This window comes from Giraffa tippelskirchi, chromosome 6 (assembly GCF_054371585.1).
Source record: "Giraffa tippelskirchi isolate mGirTip1 chromosome 6, T2T-mGirTip1v1.2.pri, whole genome shotgun sequence".
Classification (NCBI taxonomy): Eukaryota; Metazoa; Chordata; class Mammalia; order Artiodactyla; family Giraffidae; genus Giraffa; species Giraffa tippelskirchi.
This window is the reverse complement of record NC_137280.1, coordinates 173,976,916-173,999,507: the sequence shown is the minus strand read 5'-3', so window position 1 is coordinate 173,999,507 and position 22,592 is coordinate 173,976,916. Positions and strand designations below refer to the sequence as shown.

The window sequence follows — 22,592 nt, the reverse complement described above, 5'->3', positions numbered from 1 at the left end:
TCACAACCCAGGGATAGAACCCAGGTCTCCTGTATTGCAGGAGGATTCTTTACCAGCTGAGCCACAAAGGAAGCCCCTAGACCATTCAGATAGGACCTAAATCATATCCCTTATGATTATACAGTGGAAGTGACAAATAGATTCAAGGGAGCAGATCTGATAGAGTGATGAAGAACTGTGGATGGAGGTTTTTGGCATTGTACAGGAGGCCATAATCAGAACCATCCCCAAGAAAAAGAAATGCAAAAAGGCAAAATGGTTGTCTGAGGAGGCCTTACAAAAAGCTAAGAAAAGAGGAGAAGCAAAAAGCAAAAGAGAAAAGGAAAGATTTATCGATCTGAATGCAGAGTTCTAAACACTAGCAAGAAGAGCTAAGAAAGCCTTCCTAAATGATCAAGGCAAAAGAATAGAGGAAAACAACAGAATGGGAAAGACTAGAGATCTCTTCAAGAAAATTAGAGATACCAAGGGAACATTTCATGGAAAGATGGCCTCAACAAAGGTTAGAAATGGTATGAACCTAACAAAAGCAGAAGATTAAGAAGAGGTGGCAAGAATACACAGAAGAAATAAACAAAAAAGAACTTAATGACCCAGATAACCACAATGATGTGATCACATACCTAGAGCCAGACATCCTGGAGTGTGAAGTCGCCATGAATAAAGAGGGTGGAGGTTATAGAATTCCAGCTGAGCTATTTCAAATCCTAAAAGATCATGCTATGAAAATGCTACACTGACTATGAAAATGCCAAATTGGAAAACTCAGCAGTGGTCACAAAGCTAGAAAAGGTCAGTTTTCATCCCAATCCCAAAGAAAGGAAATGCCACAGAATTTTCAAACTACCACACAATTGCACTCCTCACACACACTAGCAAAATAATGCTCAAAATTCTCCAAGCTAGGTTTCAACAGCACATGAACCAAGATTTCCAGATGTTCAAGCTGGATTTAGAAAAGACAGAGGAACCATGTCAATGTCCATTGGATCATAGAAAAAGCAAGAGGATTCCAGAAAAGCTTATGCTCTGCTTTATTGACTACACCAAAGCCTTTGACTGTGTGGATCACAACCAACTGTGGAAAATTCTTCTAAAGACAGGAACACCAGACCACCTTACCTGCCTTCTGAGAAATCTGTATGCAGGTCAAGAAACAACAGTTAGAATCAGACATGGAACAATGGACTGGTTCAAAATTGGGAAAGGAGTATGTCAAGGTTGTATATTGTCCCCCTCTTTATTTAACTTATATGCAGAGTACATCATATGAAATGCCAGGCTGGATGAAGCACAAGCTGAATCAAGATTGTCAGGAGAAATATCAATAACCTCATATATGCAAATGACACTACCCCTATGGCAGAAAGCAGAGAGGAACTAAAGGGCCTCTTGATGAAAGTGAAAGAGGAGAGTGAAAAATTTGGCTTAAAATTCAACATTCAAAAAAGGAAGATCATAGCATCTGGTCCCATTACTTCATGGCAAATAGATGTAGAAACAATGGAAACAGTGACAGACTCTATTTTGGGGGGCTCCCAAATCACTGCAGATGGTGACTGCACCAAGGAAATTAAAAGGCACTTGCTTCTTGGAAGAAAAGTTATGAAAAATCTAGACAGCATATTAAAAACAGAGACATTATTTCACTAACAAATGTTCGTCTAGTCAAAGCTATGGTTTTTCCAGTAGTCATGTATGGATGTGAGAGTTGGACCATAAAGAAACCCGAGCACCGAAGAATTGATGCTTTTGAACTGTGGTGTTGGAGAAGACTCTTGCGAGTCCCTTGGACTGCAAAGAGATCAAACCATTCAATCCTAAAGAAAGTCAGTCCTGAATATTCATTGGATAGACTGATGCTTAAGCCAAAACTTCAATACTTTTGCCATTTGATCAGAAGAACTGACTCATTGGAAAGACCCTGATGCTGGGAAAGATTGAAGGCGGGCAGAGAAGCGGACGGCAGGATGAGATGGTTGGACGGCATCACCGACTCGATGAACAAGAGCTTGAGCAAGCCCTGGGAGGTGGTGATGGACAGGGAAACCTAGCGTGCTGCAGTCCATGGGGTCGCATTGAGTCAGACGTGACTGAGCGACTGAACCGAAATATTGATAAAAATGTCCTTATTGCCTATTAATTGTTCTCGTTGTTTTTGTAGTTCTCTTTTCCTGTCTTTCTTTGTGACGGTCGTTTTGGCTTGTCTGAGGTCAGATTTGGAGAAGGAAATCGCAGTCCACTCCACTATTCTTGCCTGAAGAATCCTGTGGACAGAGGATCCCGGCAGGCCATGGTCCGTAGGGTCGCAGAGAGTCAGACACGACGGAAGCAACTAAGCACGCACACACATTCCTATCTTCTCTTGATTCTTCCATGGTGATATGATGGATTCCCTTAGTGTTATTTTAATATCCCTTTGTCTTTATTTTTTGTGTCTTCAGTGCACGTTTTTGGTTTGTGGTTACCAAGAGGTTCATATATATCAACCTGTATGCATAGCAGACCATTTTAAGCTGATAGTCACTTGAATTTGAACACCTGAAAACCCTGAAAACCTTCCCACCATATTTTATGTTTCCGATGTTGTGTTTTACATTCTGTTATTTCATGTCCTTTAAATACTTACTGTACTTGCACAGTTAGTTATATGATGGATTAGTTGTGTCCACCCACCACATATTCACAAGTTTTTGTTTAATTTTATAGTTTGACCTCTAGATCTACAGTTCCCCACCCATAGACGAAACCACACACAGACCGTGTAGTACTGTAGGATAAATATTGAAAAAAATTCACGTATAAGTGTATCTGTGCAGTTCAAACCTGCATTTTTCAAGGTTTACCTTTGGTTGATTGTACTACTTTTGTTACTAATATTCATGCTAACTTCTTAAGTGGCTGATCCACTGCCAAACGTTTGCCTTTACCAGTGAGATTTTTTTTTTTTTCTTTCATATATTTTCTTATTTCAAGTTGTGGTCTTTTTATTTTATTTAAAGAAGTCCATTTAACATTTCTTGTAAGACAAGTTTAGTGGCGATGGACTTCTGTATTTTTTAGTTTTCTGGGAAACTCCTTATCTCTTGTTCAATTCTGACTGATAACCTTGTTAGATAGTTTGATTCTATACTGTAAGTTTTTTTTTTTTTTTTTCCCTTTCAGCACTTATTATATCCTGCCATTTTCTTCTGTCCTATAAAGTTGCTGTTGAAAAACAAGCTGACAGCCATTACAGAGTTTCCCTTATATGTGATTTTTTTTTCCCTCTTGTTGACTGTAAGATTTTTCTCTATCTTTAATTTTTGCAATTTTAACTATAATATATTTTGATGTGGATCTCTTTGGATTCATGTTGTTTGGGATTCTATACTTCCTAGATTTTTATGTCTATTTTTTTTTTTTAACAGGTTAGGGAAGTTTTCAGGTGTTATTTCTTCAAATAATTATTTCTGTCTCTTTCTCTCTTTCTCTATAACACAACTTTTAGTATGCTTGATATTGTCCCAGAATTCTATTATACTATCCTCATTTTCTTAAAATATTTTTCTCTCTTTGTTCTGTTCTGATTGAGTGATTTCCACACTTTCATTTTCAAAATTGTTTAGTCATTCTGCTATATCAGTCTTCTACTTACCGTATTCTTCATTTCATTTATATTCTTTAGTTATGAATATTTTCTTATGTTTTCTAAACCTTTGTTAATATCCTTGTGGGGTTCATTCATTCATTTTCTGAGTTCAGTGAGCATCTTTATGGCCATTGCTTTAAACTCTTTACCAGGTAAATTACTTATCTTCATCTCATTAGCTCCCACCCTGGATTTTTGTCTTAGTCTATCATTTGGAATATCTTCCTCTGTGTCCTCATTTTGTTTGACCTTCTCTGTTTGTTTCTGAGAGTTAGTCAAAACGGCTACCTCTTCTTATCTTGAAGTAGTGACATTATATGGAGGCATCCCCAGTATAGACTGCCTGCACCAGTGTTGCCCTGATGGATGGCTGGAGTGAGCGTGGGATAGGAGGAGTCTGGAGGCACTCAAAAACAATGATGCTCCTTGGTGCCTCTGACCCCTAATAGGGTTCCGGCACCCCCCTGCTCTCTTTGTAGACATTTTAAGTTTAGTAATTGGATTTTCTTCCTGCATATACTATGTGTTCTTTAAACGGCTGTGATTTTGCTTTGTCCTAGGCTGGGTGAGTCTGGGCTCACGTTCCTCACTGATATCCTTCCCTACTGCAGGTTGCTGTGATGAGAGTGGAGTTCCATGGATACCGTGTCTCTGCTTTTCTTATCTATATATATGTGGTCCCTCTGTATGCAGAAGCTGTTCAGTCATCCCTCACATCTTCTTTGGGAGGAATTGCTTTATATGTCTATGTTAATTTAGAGTATCTGTGGGAGGAGGTAGGTTCAGGGTCTGTCTTTGATGCAATCTTAGACCTGCTTTTGAGGCTACTTTTTTTTTTTAAGTATAGCATTAAATTCACTTACTAATTTTCAATGACAGATTATCTTCTAAAGCAACACACAAACAAGTAGACCTTACTGCTCAATATATCTGTCTTCTCCTTAAACTTTCCTGTGGAAGCATAAGTTGCAATATCAACTCCAAGGAGTTTATACTGTGTATACCAGTGTCACTGATCATTCCCTGTTACCAGGAGGCACTGGTTTATTAGGATATGTCTGTTTCGAAGTGTGCAGAAAAAATGGCTTTAATTTATACTCTTAGTTGTTATCTGGAGTAAAATAGAAATAAAGCGATTTCTATTCTCGGTATTTGTTTGAGGACTACAAGTGCTGATGGCTTGAGCAAAACCTAGATTTATTCAGGCGTGTGCTGTGGTGTGCTTATTTGCTCAGTCGTGTCCAACTATTTGTGACCCCATGGATTGTAGCCTGCCAGGCTCCCCTGTCCATGGGCATTCTCCAGGCAAGAATAATAGGATGAATTGCCACACCCTCCTCCAGGGGATCTTCCCAACCCAGGGATCGAACCCAGGTCTCCCACACTGCAGGTGAATTCTTTACCATCTGAGCCACCAGGGAAGCCCAAGCATACTAGAGGGGGTAGTCCATCCCTTCTCCAGGGCAACTTCCCAACCCAGGAATCAAACTGGGGTCTCTTGCATTGCAGGTGGATTCTTTACCAACTGAGATACCCGGGAAGTTATTCAGGCATACTCAATCTTGAAACAAATGTCTTCTCAGTTTTCAAAGAACCAGCTTTTGAATTAAGGACGCCAAAGCTCTTGGTGATACGCCAAGGGGACACTTCCTGCTAAGTGCCACCCTCCCTTCCTGCCCCTCCCTGTGAATTTCCCTTGTTCTCTCTTCTGGTTCAGGACCTACCTCTCTCCAGCTACAACCTCAGGGCGAGATCCCTGCTGATCAGGTTACTAACTTAAAGATCAGTTTCTACTTGTTGGAATTGCTAGTTCACTGTTGTTTGTTTAGTTGGTTTTGCACTTTTAGTGACTTAAGATGAGAAGCTCAAACTCTATGATGAGTGTATCTGAAGTTATAGTGTTGAATTCATTTTTAAAGCACTAAGCAAATAATTCAAAGATTTCATTACCAAGTGTCAAACAAGACTTTTCAGATAAAACCACTTAAGTTCATGACCATGTCTTCTCTTCTCTTCTCTGGGGTTTTTATGTATTCGATGTTTTCTTTCTTTCTTTTCTTTAATCTGTGCTTTTCATTCTTATTTTTTACGGTGAGTAAGTCCTGTCCCTCAACTTCTAAATGTGCTCAGGTTCTCTGTCATTTAAAACTAATGATTTAACTAACAAACAAAGTGTGTCTCAGCTATTGTTTACCTTTTATTCTTTGCTCTTGAGGTCCTAATTTCCTTACCTGCCATTCATTTCACCCCTCAGTCTAATTTGTTTTTTTTTACTTCAACTTCTCTCACCGAGGCAGAGGATTTCTTGGCATTAAGGTAACAAGTTGCTCTGAGAATCTAATCTAAACTTTAGGGCTCAACCCCAGGAGAAAAAATGCATATACAGTATACTCTTCCAAAAATTTGCCAGAGGCTATTTATATGTTTGTCCTGAATTAAATACACAGAAAACAGAATCCATGAGTTCAGGAATCACAGCTCTCTTTTTCTCTATTTTATTCTTAATACAAGCATAGTTTCCAGAAGCCAGTAAGTATTTAATAAATAAGTGCTACATAATTAATCAGTGTGTTAGGTGGCATGCAATATGGTGAGTATTTTTCACTCTGCTAATTTATTGAGTACTAACAATAGACCACGCAATGTACCAGCCTTTTTGTATAAGTTTTGTATGTGTAACCCACATGAATTCTGGAATCAATATCTATCCATTATTACCCAGGAAGCATTCAAACAATCCAATTTAAATAGCTACAAGAACAAAATCATTCCAGTCCTTACTTGAAACACATTAAAGAGAATGCAATTCATAACCTCTGGTAATATTTCTTAGAACGTTAATTTTCACAGGTCAGACTTCTCTGAAACTTTTTATTCACCAATCACATCCTAATTTCTCTTTTTGCTCAAACTGTCCTCTATCAATTGTATTTCACTTCATCTTTTTTCCCTCTCAGAACTTAATAATTTAGATTGGCTTTATCTCTTTATCTAAGTAATTTTATTTCTCTTCAAGTGTTAATGAGCCTGCCTTTTTGTGCCTGTCATTTTATATAGCACAGAAGTTCAGAACTTGTCTGAAGATCATTTTTTTTTTTTCCTACAGAAGTTGGAAGATAGAGGAGGGGATGTGTGAGAGGAGATAGCATTCTGTTTCTGAACCCTAAATAACTGTAGGGCCTCTTATTACCCTTCTGTAAGTTACCAGAAGCAAAAGCTCAAGATATAAAGCTATTTGGCCACAGGCTCGCTAAGGGCTTACCCAGTATGCTTCCAGATCCATTTATTCCCAAAAGCCTGTCCTTTAGCGTCATGCTACACTGCTTATTTGAAACTGCATTCATTCATTCAATACACATCTAGGGTTATCTACCACAGGGAAGTCTGGTGTGCTGCAGTCCTTAGGGTCCCAGAGCAGGATATGACTTAGTGACTGAACAACAGTAACCATGTCCCAGGAGTACCGACATTAACAGAAAACTATGTCAAAACTCTTGACCTAATGGATCTTATTTTCAAGTGGAAGGATAAAAAAATAAAGAGAAAAAATAAACAAAAAAATTAACTATATAACATATGTAAGGTGCTACAAAATATAGAACAAAATAAGGGGGTATCTAGAAAGGAAAAGGTGATAAGGGGTTGATGCTTTAATTAGATCGGTTGTTGTCATCCATATGAGAAGGAGATATTTGAGCTGTGTCTTGAAGGAACTGAGAGAGTGAACCAGACAGATAAATAAAGAGAAATCCTTCCAAGCAGATGGATGGTCATTGCAAAGACTGACTGTGATTCTGGATGTTTGGAAACCGACAAAAAGGCTATCAAGGCTAGATTGGTGTCAGCCAAGAGAAGAGCAAGGGAGAGACAGATGTATGAGATACTGAATATTTTGTGTTTGTGTATGTTTCTCAGTTAATGGTACATTATTTTACGAAGTTCTCCAAAGGGTTGGTGAATCAAAAAGGTTAAATTTCACTCCCCCAGGGAAAAGAGAGCTGGTAGACGATTTGCTGCTAACATGACTGTCTATTGCTTACCCCTTGACATTCTTTCCTCTTATCCCCCAAAAGAGTACATGCTCCTGGACTGGCTCATAGGTCTTGGGATCTGCAACTTGTTTCCATCATTATACCATATTTCTCAACCTCAGTAGTTGGTAAATGTTCATTGAAAAAAAAATGGAAAAATATCTGGAATCTGTGTATTTAGCAACACAATAGGACATTTTGTCATGTGGACCACCCATCAGAGATATAATCCGTACGTTGACTTTGACTGAACATTTGTCAGAAACTTTCTTGAGACTGACATTTCAGAGTCAGGCTTTCTACGTTCTCAAAATTCTATCCTTGTCAAAAGTTAACTCCCCTAAATGGCATTCCTGAGTTAATCTTTCAGTTGTTCTTGACTTTTATAAGGGAGATATTTGTAAGAAGTATGTACATGAAAAGTGTATTTTATCTCAGAAAATAATAATCATGTGTTATTAAGTTATAATATCTATTCCCTCTCACAGGAGGATCCATTTGACATAGTTTTGCTAGAACTCAGTACAAGAAAAACATATTTTACAAATTAACTTTCATGCATTTTTTTGTTGTTGTTTTCTTAATGAGAATAACCTACGTGCAACCCTTTTCTCACCGGCCTGACTCCTATAAAGTTTAAAACTCTCTTGAATATTTATTGAAAATATGTGATATAAAGGACACTATATAAAATCAATCTGTGAAGTGTAAAGTGATTGATTGGGTAGTGATCCTGTTTTCACAAATCCTGCAGTGAGTATAAAACTTAGATGTAAATAGCAGTGGCATAAGAAGTCAGGTAATAAGGACATTAATGAGGTTAAGGGGATAGGTTATTTTCAACAGTGGAGAATTATAGAACTTAACTCTTGAAAGTAAGTATCTATCATCTCTCTCAATGTTTTTTCCTTTCATCTTTTTATTCTGTATGTCAAAGCACAGTTATGTCCTTTTCACAGATAGTCAAGGAATATATCATTGCTTTAAACAATCATTCCAAAACATTCCAAATCCTTATCAAACATAGCGTCACACATCCTGATCATTCCCTATATATTTTAGAATTTAACTAGCTTCGCTGGTGGCTCAGTAGTAAATAATCTGCCTGCCAATGCAAGAGGCATGAGTTCGATCCCTAGGTCAGGACGATCCCCTGGAGAAGGAAATGGCAACCCACTCCAGTATTCTTGCCTGGAAAATTCCATGGACAGAGGAGCCTGGAGGGTTACAGCCCATGGAGTCACAAAAAGAGTCAAACATGACTTAGCAACTAAACAACAACAATTTTAGAACTTGTCCTAAAATGTATGCTAACAAAGTTTACTACCTAAGAATGATGAAACAAGCAAAAAAAAAAAAAAAACCTAAAATTTTTTTAGTGGGAATTTCCTAGAAAATAAACAAAACAAAACAACAATTTGTCCTGGATTATATATTAAGAATTTTCTGCCTTTCTAAAGTGAGAGAAATAAACCAGATAAATCACAGGGTCAATTGTTCTCATAGGTCTCTGTTTTGCTATTGATTTTCCACGTGAGACAAAGCACAGCTATGCCTAAATCTGTGTGCATTTTGACAAGGGACGATTGTGGTGTGTGCGTGTCTCTATGTGTTTCTGTTTCTATCTTGACTGGGATCAAGAATCTTATCCACGATTTGATTGGTACATACATGAATCTGACTTAGTGTGAAAGAAGTAAATTCAGCAACAAGACAGACAGTAAAAGCATGCTTTTGAAAACAAGACTGAGTTATAATTAAATGTTTTAGAGACAACGGAAGTAATTATGAGGTTGCAAACAAAAAAGCTGTCTTCAGATCCAGTATACACAAGATATAATTTTGGTGATTTCCACATTTAAAATTTAGTACTTTGTGTATTAAGAGTAAGTTTGCAGTTTCAAAGGGCTATCACTTATTCAATATCACTTAATTTTGTAGAAAATATAGTTAACTGAGCCCCACATCAGTTACATGAAACCCCATTAGAGGTTCATTGTCTCACTTTCTATCACAGATAACAGGTAGGTGTTGATGAAATCATAATTATTGGTCAAAGACTGACAGCTGACCTTCAGCATCACAGCATTATCTCTATTCATGATAGAGGAATTTGAACATCATGGACTAAACTGTTTTTATCATTAGGCTTACATATAAAAAGGAAGGCATAGCTACTAACTATTTCTGAGTTGGTCAGTGTATCTAGAGACTTTTCTTGGCCCAGATTTTCCATTTACCAACACTATGATCAAGGCCCCAGCATCTCTCTCCAGTGTAGAAAGCCTGTTAGAATGTCATGATTCCATAAATATGATAAACACTGCTAAAAGAGCCTTGGCTAGCTAATTCATCTCATTTCACAGTTTGGAGAGGAGGCAGGCTGGCTAAGTTTAGCAGTCCTTTAAAATAAGGGTTCCATAGCAGTCTTTTTGTTCATACAATAAGCTCTCCATGATGAAAGAGGATCTTACATAAAATACCTTTATGATCTGAAGAGTACATCCTCATTACATTTTTAGATCTCCATTTCAAAGACTTCAGGCCTCCTTTCCTCTCCTGAAGTAAGACCTCTCTAAAGAGCATCACAGATGGGCTGTCACATACTGGGTCATAAACTGCATATTGGTTGATTAGAGAAAAATAAAAGGCAACATTGGGATTTGCTCCCCTGGAAGTTGGTATTCTTGCCACTGACTTTTGCCCTTACCTGTCTGTGGCACCTCTCTCAGCATCCCATCTGATTTCTTTTAGATCAAACTGGTATAAAAAAAAATCCCTGTAGGTGGCTTTATTCTCATGGTAAGGCTTGTGAATTTGAGTTCTTTGTTTCACAAAAGCCTGACAAATTCAGCCTTCACTCAGTCTCTGAACACAGTTGTTAAGCAACTAAACAAGAATAGTAAAAATCTGACAGCTGACAGGCTTTGCATAGATTTTTCGTCTGCGAATGGATCATTTCAAAGAATTTGAGCCTAGTGATTTTGACAAACACTCAATTGATTTATGTCATAGATTGCTATCATATCACCTGCAACTTTACATTCAAAGTTTAAGGAGATTTACCCTAAGGTCAAATGGACCTGAACAATAAACATTCTTCATCTTAAAAAGATTGTACTTTGAGAATATCATAACTTAGTCGTTCATTCACTTCCTGCAGAACTAGTAACATCTCAAGACACTCCCTTCTACAAGCAACAACAGTCCCTGTTTCCTCAGATTCTAGCCATTCTTAAAGAAAATAGCAGAGGAAAGTAAAACTGAATTAAAAAATGAGAAACTTGTGAATGTGGATTAAATAAAGAATACAGATAGTGGACATCTAGAAATTACATATGAGAAACCAAAATCAGGTTAGAAAATATACTTTACTAACACCAAAAATATAGATTTAATAGCAAGGCATAAATTTACATTTCTCTTCCATGAAATTATATTTTTAATAAATGAAGATGTGTTTTAGGTGTCTTGGTTTCTGTGCATATTTTTTCCAGATTACTTATAAATAGTGGGGAAAAGAATGAGATGGGAGCAGGTGGTTGGCAATATTTTGGGCAAGGAGTTAATATTGAAGCAGCTGCTGATAATTTGCCTACAGTATTATTCATCATTTTAAAAATGAAAATGATTGTAATTACCCTGATATGTTACATCATATGTGACTAAAAGGAGGAAGAGATGATGGAGATGGAGAAAATGTCCATACCCCTGTAGTTAGGTGCTCATTACTCTGTAAACTCCTGAGAGACTGGTTTCCATGGGATGTTGCCCCAATGGATGCAGCTCAGGTAGGTAATAAAATCTAGCAGAAGGCCTGTGCGTGCCAGTGGCCACCTGATCAGAACTCATTTAGTGATTGTCATCACTTTGCAGCAACCATGCAGTTAATACCCAGTGTATTTGACACCTGCTATGTTAAATTAGTACTTGCAGAATTAACACCTGCTGTCAGCGACCCGGCATGAATGTTGCTTTCTTCAGAATAAAGGGAAATGAATTATTTCCCTAGAAATTTGTGTAAATTATTTTTGTGGATGAAGAATTACTTGGAAAGATCTTGGGACTGGCAGTCAAGATTCTTCTTTTTTTTTTTTATAGAGTTAGCACTGTTAGTAACTCGGAGTCTCTTTCTGGCTGTCAGAATACAGGACTAAAAGATGAGCTTTCTCTCATCCCTAGAAATAAACAAGACACTAGAGGGAAATGTGTTTTCTAAAGTATGAAAACTTATATAGGTGTGAAGTGTTATGTTAATTGTCCATTAATAATCATAATAAATTTGTCATTTTCAATTCTTATTATTTGTAAATGGGAAAATATCTCTTACAGTACAATTTCTTATAGTAGGGAACAGTGTTTATTTATGTAGAACCCTATACCTATTTATATTATAGTGAATATAATATTATATAGTGTCTTTTAAAAAACATTTTATCTATTATGATTTTTATTAATATTATGTAATTACATATTATATTATAAAATGTAATATATACATGTATACCATGGGCAAATTACTTCTCTAAAATCTGTCTACTTGTGAATAAAACAATAATAATAATGGTATTATTATGGTGTAGTAAATAGGCACCTCAGCACAATGCCTGTTGAAGGATAACCCTTTCCTGAACAAACCAACAAGCAAAAATAAAGAATGTAAAGCATAACAAAACAAACTCAGCAACCATTTTACTGCAAAGACTTCCAATGTGAACCACAATAATAATAAATGTATAAGACTTGAAACTTAACTTTGACTTGCTTATTCATTTTGACTCAGCAAAGCACTATGCTGCTAAGTATAAAAGACAGATTCTTACTTCATAGTGTTTAAATATCTTGAGGATGCAAGTTTCATCATTTCCTATAATACAAGGAAAATTAAGTACTTATTCTCAAGGAACAAAATGATAAAATAGTCGACACTGAGAAAGTTTCATTTTGAGGAGTAATATGGGATGTCTGGGGCCTCCCTGGGGGGCTCAGCGGTAAATACTTCATCTGCAATGCGGGAGATGCAGGTCCAGAAGATCTGGAGGAGGGCATGGCGACCCTCTTCAGTAACCTTGCCTGAAGAATCCCATAGACGGAGTAGACTGGCGAGCTACAGTCCATGGGGTCGCAAAGAGCTGGACACAACTAAAGGGACTCAGCATGCAAGCTCGCACACACAGGGTATTTATTAAGAACTTGGAATTGAAGCGAGAAAGTTGCGTGACCTCTACCAAGTACCTTAACCTTTCTGTGCTTCCGTTTCTCTCTCTATAAATTGGGGATGTGACACTATCTATGCATGAGGTTAGTATAAGGATTAAGTGTTTTGGAACAATGGTTAGCACATACTAAACATTCTAAAGATGTTCATTACATAATTTAAAATGGAAAGTTTGAGAAAGGGTTTACCAAATTTGAGAAAGGGTGATATTAATCTGGACTGGGCCTTTGTGAAGTTATACTTAGAATCAATGGGTGAAAGCTACTCCATATGACAAAACAATGTGCACATAGGTAGAAGACTTGGAAATTGCTGATCGCCTATATATTTGTGATAAATTATAATTGGAGATAAAGCTGGGAGTCAGAATGGGGTTCTGCCCATGGAGTGCCTGAAAACCATAATCAGAAAGATGCATTATAATTCATAGGTGATAATAGCCATTGAAAGCTTTAGAAAACAAAAATGTCCATGTTTTCAGAGGATCCAGAAATCAAGGAATAGTGGGTGAGTTTAGGAAAAGAAAGGATCGTACATAATAAAGAGGATTGGAGAGAGAGCTCAGTGATGATATTAGTTCCTAGCCTCATATCAGGATCTAAGTTAGTAATTACAATTGAGACAATTACATATAAACCAGCCAGCTCGTAGAACCCAAAACCTTATTTGATTTTGCCTTGTCTGAGACTCAGGCCGTGGTCATGGTGCTGAATACTTCTTGACTGTTGGCTATGTGATCTATCAGGAACTCACCGGTACTGTGATTTGAGAAATGCAGTTATACAAAACTTGAAGAAATAACCATTTTAGAGGTTAAACTGTGCAGAAGCCTTCCATGTAGGTAGTTCCTAGAAATCTTCTTGACTGGATCCACAGAGACCCAGGTTAAGACCATTCTGCTCTTAAAACTGTCTGCAAGGATGGAGAAAAGCACACTTCTGGAATTCAATCAAATCTAATGACTTTAAGGCTGGAGTCAATAACACTTTTTTATACCAGACATCAGAAATCTAGAATTCAAGACCAAACTGGGAAACTTCTTTCTTGATAAACACTGGAAAAAAAAAAAAAAAAAAAAAGGATGATAATTGAGCTAATGTTAATAGAAATGGTCTTTCCTTTAGTAAATGACAAAATTCAAATCCAAGTTTGCTTCAAGGGGCTCCTTAGGGGAGTACATTTGTGAAATGATCTTAACTCAATAAAGGAAGGAGATTAGGAGTACATCACAGCAGTGGTTATTCAAACCTGTATCTTCCTCCTCCTTCTGCATGTGGGTCTTAGTCCCATGGAGAGAGAAAACACACATTTAAAAAATGTGAAGTAATTTTATTTAAATTCTTAATGTACACTAGGGCATAGTCATTATTGTATTGACAGTTTTCATTTACGGACTACTACCCAGTTTCAGCTTCCTGAAATGGTGTTTAAAAATTGCTGTACCAGAGAAAAATTAGAAGTGACAAAATGGCGTTATGGAGCACAAAAAATTTATAAAAGGACAGAATATAGGAAGTGTATCCTGTGGGCCCTCAAAATAATTGAGGTACTTTGTAGAGGGCTAAAGTGCTGATGCTTCAGCAAATGAAGAGCACTAAAGTCAGCAATGTTGACATAAAAGGCCAATATGACTATTCAGCCCACCAAACTTTACATTAGCTTTCACTCTTATTTGGGATAAATTCAAAATTCTTAAAGTGTCCTACAAGACTCTATGTCAAGGCTCTGTGGCCTTTTCATTAACTTTGTGCCCTTGTCTCTTCCTTTAAAGGCAACTCCATCAGCCTGTGATCTCTGTAGCTGCACATAGCTTCTGATTGGTATAAGGCTCCGTTGCCTTCTTAAAATTCTTACAATATAATCCTTGATTTGTAAATGAGATCCAGTGGATAACAGAGCAAGTAAGGAGACCCACACAACATGTATGCTGCTGCTTGCAGTCCCACTCTCTTATACCCTTTATAATGAGCCCTTAGGGCAGAGTTCAGGGGCTTCAGAGTACATGGGTCTTCACAAGGTTGCGATGAAAACAGGGCAAGCATGTTGCCTCTATAACTGAGCAAGCAGCATTGTGCTGATCACGGACCTAAGACGTCGCTCATCCATTTGAACAAGAACTTATTTTGAAAGGGAAAGGACAATGATAGTCTTAAAAACAAACAAGTGATGGAAGGAATCCTATCATGTCTTTCCTTCCTCATACGAATACTCATTTAAACACTCCTGTATTAGCTAACTATTTATGCTGAAGATAATGACAAAGAAGGAATACAAAAGCTACAGTAACCCACAGTTCCTTTCCTTTTAGTTTTGTTTTTACTCAGCAGGAAGCTGAAGGTTCCTAGAGTAGGAAATGGCAGCCTGCTCCAGTATACTTGTCTAGAAAATTCCATGGACGGGAGAGTCTGGTGGGCTACAGTCCATGGGGTAGCAAAAAGTCAGACACGACTCAATGGCTGAACACATGTGCATGCAAGCTGAAGATAGGGTGGATTGGGAAAACTTGCATCAGAATGTGACATAGAAACAGTTGAGTTTGTTGTACTGTTCACACTATTCTGATTTTATATATATATATGTATATATATATATACATATACTACAAAATGCAAATTGTGTAATTTCAATATTCCACATGAGTTCAGTGCTCTTATGTTTGAACCTAAAACTGCTATTACACAGTATGAAATTAATCAGGAAAATTGATGCTAATAATTTAGAAGTTTTCTTTTTCTTCACTCAGAACTATATTACAAAGTGCATTTTAAAATACCTCAATAAGTCTAAAGAAGGACTGGAAGGAAGAGAAAAGATTTATTTTGCAGGATCCTTAACAGTACTTTTTTCCTTTTTGTTTACACAAGGGATTCCCACATTTTTATTTTACATGGGGTGCCACCAATTACGTAGACAGCCCTATCTATTCTTGCCATCTCTCTTGCTCCTTTGCAAACCATACTTGCTCTCTTGCTTTCACCTGAATGTGTCAGAATCTCTCTCAATTGCAAGGCCTTTATACCAACTCTCCTTCTCCCTGGCAAGCTCTCTTCCCAAACATCCACAGCAGGCCTCCCATTTCCTTCAGATTACTTCTTCCAATAAAATTTTCCCATTAAAGCTCTCCCTGTCGAGGCTGCTTAAAGTGTAATCTCTCTCAGTGAGTGAAGTCTCAATTTTTTTTCCTCTGAAATGTATAATATAGTACATATTAATTTGCTTATTGTCTATCTGTTTGATTTGTTGTGAGAAGGCATAAATTGCCACCCAGAAACAAAGGTCTAGGGAGATACAGGGTAACGTATTTATGATTTTCCCTATAGAAAACATCATTTTAACCAAATGGCAAATTTTGGGCCTCTTTCCTTTTGAGTTAATATTCAAAATGTGCTCAAACGTTGCTGTCAAATCAGATCTTAATCTTAATATAAAATTTTAACTCTTTGGCGAGAGAATAGACTCATATGTTACTTGTGTGATAAAATATAATTAAACATAAAAGCTAAGATTATAGCTTATTTAATTTTAAATCTTTAACCTGTTTAAAGCTTGTAGTCTACTTTTTTACTTTTTACTTTTATTTTTTAGTGAGCAGTAAGCATTCTGAGTGGTGAATGGCAGGTGTTCACTGTAATTTAACAAAGCAGGTGTCAAATATTGTTTACTGGGGCTAACTGCTACTCCTTCTGGAAAGCTCTTTACTTTGGGGTTTCTCCTAATTAAAAATATCTAGCCATCACCTGTCAATTTTGTCTCAGTGAGACAGTGAAACCTTTAGGGAACATGACTTGAGCAATCTTTCAGATAAAGAAAGAAAGGGGGAAAAGATTGCCATTAATTATTTACAGATTTTTTTTTCTCTACTGTCAAAATTAGCTGCATAGTATAATTAACTCCTGTAAAAAATACTGTTCAGAGTCTGAGACTGGTACAATCTGATAAATAAATTGAATCCCAAAGATGATGCATAACAGAGAGATAAAATGCAATGTTAGGTCATAAATTCACCTGTCTTGCATTATTCTATTTCCTATAAAGCACCAACACAGCTAATGTATTTTGAGAATGCCCCAAAGAGGCACATAAAGTCCAGTGAGTAATTTAATAATAAAGTGTATGTTCTAATGATAGAGGTTTTCCTAGCATTCTGTGAGATAATACTAACTTCCAATGAACTGCATTTGTGGGTCACAGCTTACATGCCTTGCATGATGACTGTGTTTTTTTAAAGACTTCGTACACACCTTTATTAGTATTGCCGGGATCGAACTTCAACTTCATTAAAAAAAAAAACAACTTGGTTAGTGGTACTGCTTTTATAGGGAATGGGGTCATCACATTAAGGAAGTTTCCTGATTAAGTATCTGAAGTATACGTTCATATAAAAAGATTACATGTACTTATTAGCCATCTGTTTTTATTTTTATCTCATCATATTTGTTTGGATTTTACCCAAACATGCAGCTGTATTGTGCTGCACTTGCTTAAATATATAAACCTCAGTTGTTGAGGTCTATCAATATTAAGAAGTGCATATTAGATTGGATCATAAAAAGTTGATGAGGTAAACACTGGCTATTTAATGTCTAACCTAATATATCCCTACTAAGCTTATCTGAAGATCGATTTTTAATTGAGCTTTATTTTTTTTTAAATTTGTTCTTGGGGGACTAGGTATCTATAGTAAAACACGTAGGGAAATGATCTGAGTGAATTTTCTAAAGCAAAGTGGGAAAAGTTAATAAAAATGACTTTCTTTCAAATCATTTAAGTTTGAACTATGGAAATGTATTTAGTCAATCTACATTATATTTCTTGTGGTTTTATAGATTTGAAATTTAAATTTTCTTATTGTGGGCAGTAGTAACAGAAACCAAACACACACGCACAACACACACATCAAGAAATTCCCAATCAATGGTTTAAAACCTAAATATAAGACACGGCACCTAGAATGCTTAGTGGAGAGCATAAGCAGGTAAACAAATACCCCATCCTTTTGGATGGGAGAAGCAACAACTGTACAATCATGTGTAATTGGTTCCAGAAAAGCATAAATCACAAAATTTGTAATGATTAAGACACAGATTATCTAGAATATTTGATACTATTATTGTTATTAGTACTGTTTGTAAGGATTAACAGTGATGTTTCTAGATTTATAAGTTTGGATGTTTTAGAGACTATATAAGAGCGCAAGTGAATTGTACATTAATCAAAATGCAGTCGTGGTAGGTTATTAAAGTTAGAATTCTTATTGCTAATACTCCAATCTAAAAAAAAAATCAAAACTGTAACGTGGGGCTGCATTTACCATCTATAATGCTCATTTTAACAAAATGAATCTAATAAATGATTATAGAAAATTGTATATAGAAAACAATTTAAGAACCAAAAATCTATTGAAGAGATCAATCAGTATCCATATACTATTCTTTCTAGTAAAATCAGAAAATACTTCAACACAGTGAAAGCAGTTTATAGAATATTGAAGTTTATAAAGACATAATTTCATCTGATTTTATCTTCTTACTGCCCACAGTAATGGTCTGGTTATTTTATCCACTTAAATATTAGAACTACTCACTTGAATCTACTGATTATAATAAAATTGAATACTTGATATTTGACATTAAACAGCCAATCCATTTTATTATAAAGATCCTGCCTTAGATTGCCCTTATAGCTATTAAAATTTAACTTGTCTTGTAATTTAGGCAATGAGGAATCTGTTTAATCAGTTGTAATAATTTTAAGTGACTGTGTTTGACAAGCAGTACTTTTCTGCTTTCAATTAGTCCCTAATGTAGACAGCAGATCTGATCATTCAAAAACGAGTTGTTTTTTTTTTCCTTAACCTGAATTATCTGGTTTGGTTTACTACACTGGCTGAGTTAATTGAAAAGTTGCCAAATATCTATTTCATGCTGTGCTGTGCACACAAAGCAATAACATATTTGATATACCAAATGATTTCATAGATAAATATAATGAAAACAAGACACTTTATTGCCATATTTATATTCATTCCTCAAAACCTGGCCTCACAAATCTTGTCTTCCATTTTGGTTACCATTGTCATCACTACCATTTGCCAAGACCTTACTGATGAGTTGACAATTTATAATTATCATCCAAGTCAATAATTTATAAATTCTTAAAGAGAAGATTTGGAGAAACTGCCATCTTAGAAATCTATACCTAATCATTTAGAGTAAATTTATTTGTTTAGCTGACATATTTCCTACTTTGATAATCAGATTTTAATATTAGATGATGTTGTTCCTTCCGGATTACGTGTTTCTATAGCTATTTTGCTTATAATGTCACTTTTATTACATACACTTCAAATCCTACTGCAAATGCAACCTACTATTCTGAAGTTTTTAAATGTATGTTACATAATAATTTGACTTTTTCCCCCTTCCAGAAAATTAGGGTTTCTTTTGCTTCCCTTGTTGATATTTTTGTGAAACTCCTTCAAGTATCTAATGTAACTTTATCGGTATTTAGTGAATGAGTGAAAGTTGCTCAGCCATGTCTGACTCTTTGCGACCCCATGGACTATACAGCCCATGGAATTCTCCAGGCCAGAATACTGGAGTGGGTAGCCTTTCCCTTCTCCAGGGGATCTTCCCAACCCAGGGATCAAACCCAGGTCTCCCGCATTGCAGGTGGGTTCTTTACCAGATGAGCCACCAGGGAAGCCCTACTGGCATTTAGATGCTATATATTTACCTTTTTTTGGTTAAATGGTATATGTCATAATAATAAATTGCTGAAAAATATAGGATCAAACTTGCTTGGAGGATTCTAGCTTTCATGACTTTATAATACCGATTCTCATTTTCATAGAATGAATATTCAGATCAACTAACTACAGTTAATTTTGGCACTCCTTTATTTTCTTAAAATAAAACACAATTTGGCACTCCTATGAAGGAGGCTGGAAAATTGAATCTTGCAAATGTTGCCAAGGCTCTTCTCCCACTTGGTAAGACTATATGGGAATTCTGGGTGGTATGGAGTCCAGAAAAACACAGAGTGAAATAATTGTCTTGAAAAGTCAGTCCACGCTGATTACTGCTCACATGGTCCTCAACCTTGACCTGTACCATCCTGGCTGAGTCCCAGGTCAATAATTCTGTTCATTTTTGCTTTAATAAAAGTGGACCACTAGCCTACTCTCAGCCTTCGGATCTTCTATCTGGGTGTCAGACCACAGTCCAATTTTCTAGCCTACTATAGGGGATACATATCAAGTTCTGAGAAGAATTTCTCCTACAGAGAACTGCCCATTAGATTTTTAGTAAGATGTGGGTTCCTGAGTTGAGATGGATTCATGAGAGGGTGGACCTCATCACCCATCAGCCGCTGCTGCTGCTTCTAAATCGCTTCAGTCGTGTCCGACTCTGTGCGATCCCATAGACGGCAGCCCACCAGGCTCCCCCATCCCTGGGATTCTCCCGCAGCTTTGTTCCAAACAGTTCTCTACAAATTAGCCTCACTGAGTCATAGTCTTACTACATATTTTTGTGGGAATCAATCACTTAAATGTGTCTTGGCCTTATTTTGAAGTTTTTCAAAGTTGTCTTATTTTCACTTGGTATTTGCTAAATATCTCAGCTAAAACTCCTACTTTAATATTCTGTGCTTCAGTTTCTTCATTTGTAAAAAAAAAAAAAAAAAAAGGAGCATATTTTTTAGACAAATAAGTTATTTCATGTTTAGAAAATAGAGCTTTTAAAAAAAATTAGATTTTTTTTTAATCTAAAGCTGAGAAGTCTGCCTGATAAATGAATAGGTGTTTAAGTGGCTGGAGGGAGGTTGGACAGAAGCAGCAACATTGGTTTGTAAGTTTGAAACTCTTTCTGTATTTCTTTCCATCCTTTAAATTATTGTAACTACAGATACTGATCTCTATGTTTTGACACTGATATTAACCTGAAGTTAATTTGTAGCTGTGCATTAGCCAAAAAAAAAAGCAACTGATTTTCGTCTCTAATTTCTTAATTTTTAATGATGCAGAATAGAGAATCCGAACATTTGAGGTTTTTATCTGATAAAATTCTAATTAATTTGGATCCATCTATCTTATTATTTCAGATAAAGAATTTTATGTGATGTAGCAGGCATTGTTAGTTGCCTACATGCTCTATCTTATAGCTGTTAAAAATAATTGTTGTTTGCTCTTAGGGAATTATAATTCCTTGTACCAATGACACTACACTAGCTTTAACCAATATACATGAGAAAAAGCTGTATATTTCACTAAAATGTAATGCCACTAGATTACTAATTTTAGTATATAATACGATTTACATTTTATATAAACACACATACATATGCATAAAGTCACATGGATTACATGGTAAATTGTATTTTCTAAAACAGATTATCAATTTCTGGATTCAAAGAGAAGTGAAGTCAGTGTATTAAAGAAAAAAAAAAAACTCGTTCATACAAAAATCTAATGAAATTAAAATATAAATATGAAAAATAAAAATAGACCAAGGAAAATATGATAAACTTCAACCTAAGGAAAAGCAATATAACCATAAAATAAGCATATTCATTATTGAGAATAAGAGAGTCAACTTCAGAAATCAAGACAATTGTTAAAGCAGGGCTGGTAAAGAAAAGTATTTACATGGAATATCTCTCAAAGATTTCATTGATTCTTCCATCAGCCCTTCCATCAGTGAGTAAAGTAGGAAGACCTCAAAACTGAGATAGAATTATCTCTGAAAACCATTGATTTACAGGAAAAAAAAATGTAAATGGCTATGAATTATTTTTTCTGTTTTAATGAGACAGCAGAGGAGAAGAACCAGGAAATAATGATGATTGCACTAACCTATTTATTTAACAGAAGAAGGAGGTAGATAATTTGCAACTTTTCAAAGTTACTTAGGTGTAGAAAGTTACAAAAGATCCTTGTCCTCAGCCTAGCACAAAGAACAAGGCAGATGTGCTACAAAATAATAGTTTCTGTGAATTTATTAGGAAGCTGAGGGTGAAAAAAAAGCAAAAAACCTGAAGAACTAAAATGCAGAGAGTAACTTGCAAGAATAGAGATGACCTACCACACATTTCAGCGCTGTTAGAATATTGGGCCAAAGTGAAATTCACATGGCATGAATTTTTGGAAAATACAGATCCCATTAGATTGTTAAGTAACTTTCATTTAGGCTCTAAAATTAACTGGTATTGCAACGAACCATTCAACAATCACATCCTAAAGAAAATCAAATTGCAGATACTGGTTTAAGAGACAAATAAGATAACAGGAAACTATGAAAATAAGAATAGGTAGCCATAGGAGAAGAAAGCCAAATCATTAATATCTGTCACAATTTGATAAAGAGAACCCTAAGTTACCTCAGTCACAGAGCAATTCTGCAGCTACTTGTCAATGTTTCCTATAGACCATACATACATAGTCAAGGCTGTGGTTTTTCCAGTGGTCATGTGTGGATGTGAGAGTTGAACTATAAAGAAAGCTGAGCACAGAAGAATTGATGCTTTTGAACTGTGGTGTTGAAGAAGACTCTTGAGAGTCCCATGGACTGCAAGGAGATCCAACCAGTCCATCCTAAAGGAGATCAGTCCTGAATATTCATTGGAAGGACTGATGCTGAAGCTGAAACTCCAATACTTTGGTCACCTGATGCGAAGGGCTGACTCATTTGAAAAGACCCTGATGCTGGGAAAG

The 22,592-nt window shown here is 36.1% G+C and overlaps 1 long non-coding RNA gene across 3 annotated transcripts in view; it reads left to right on the top strand.

The window, feature by feature from the left end:
- LOC145511728 (uncharacterized) overlaps positions 1-22,592 on the top strand; it is an 878,639-nt gene that overhangs the window by 367,451 nt on the left and 488,596 nt on the right. The gene's annotated exons all lie outside the window — the stretch shown is intronic.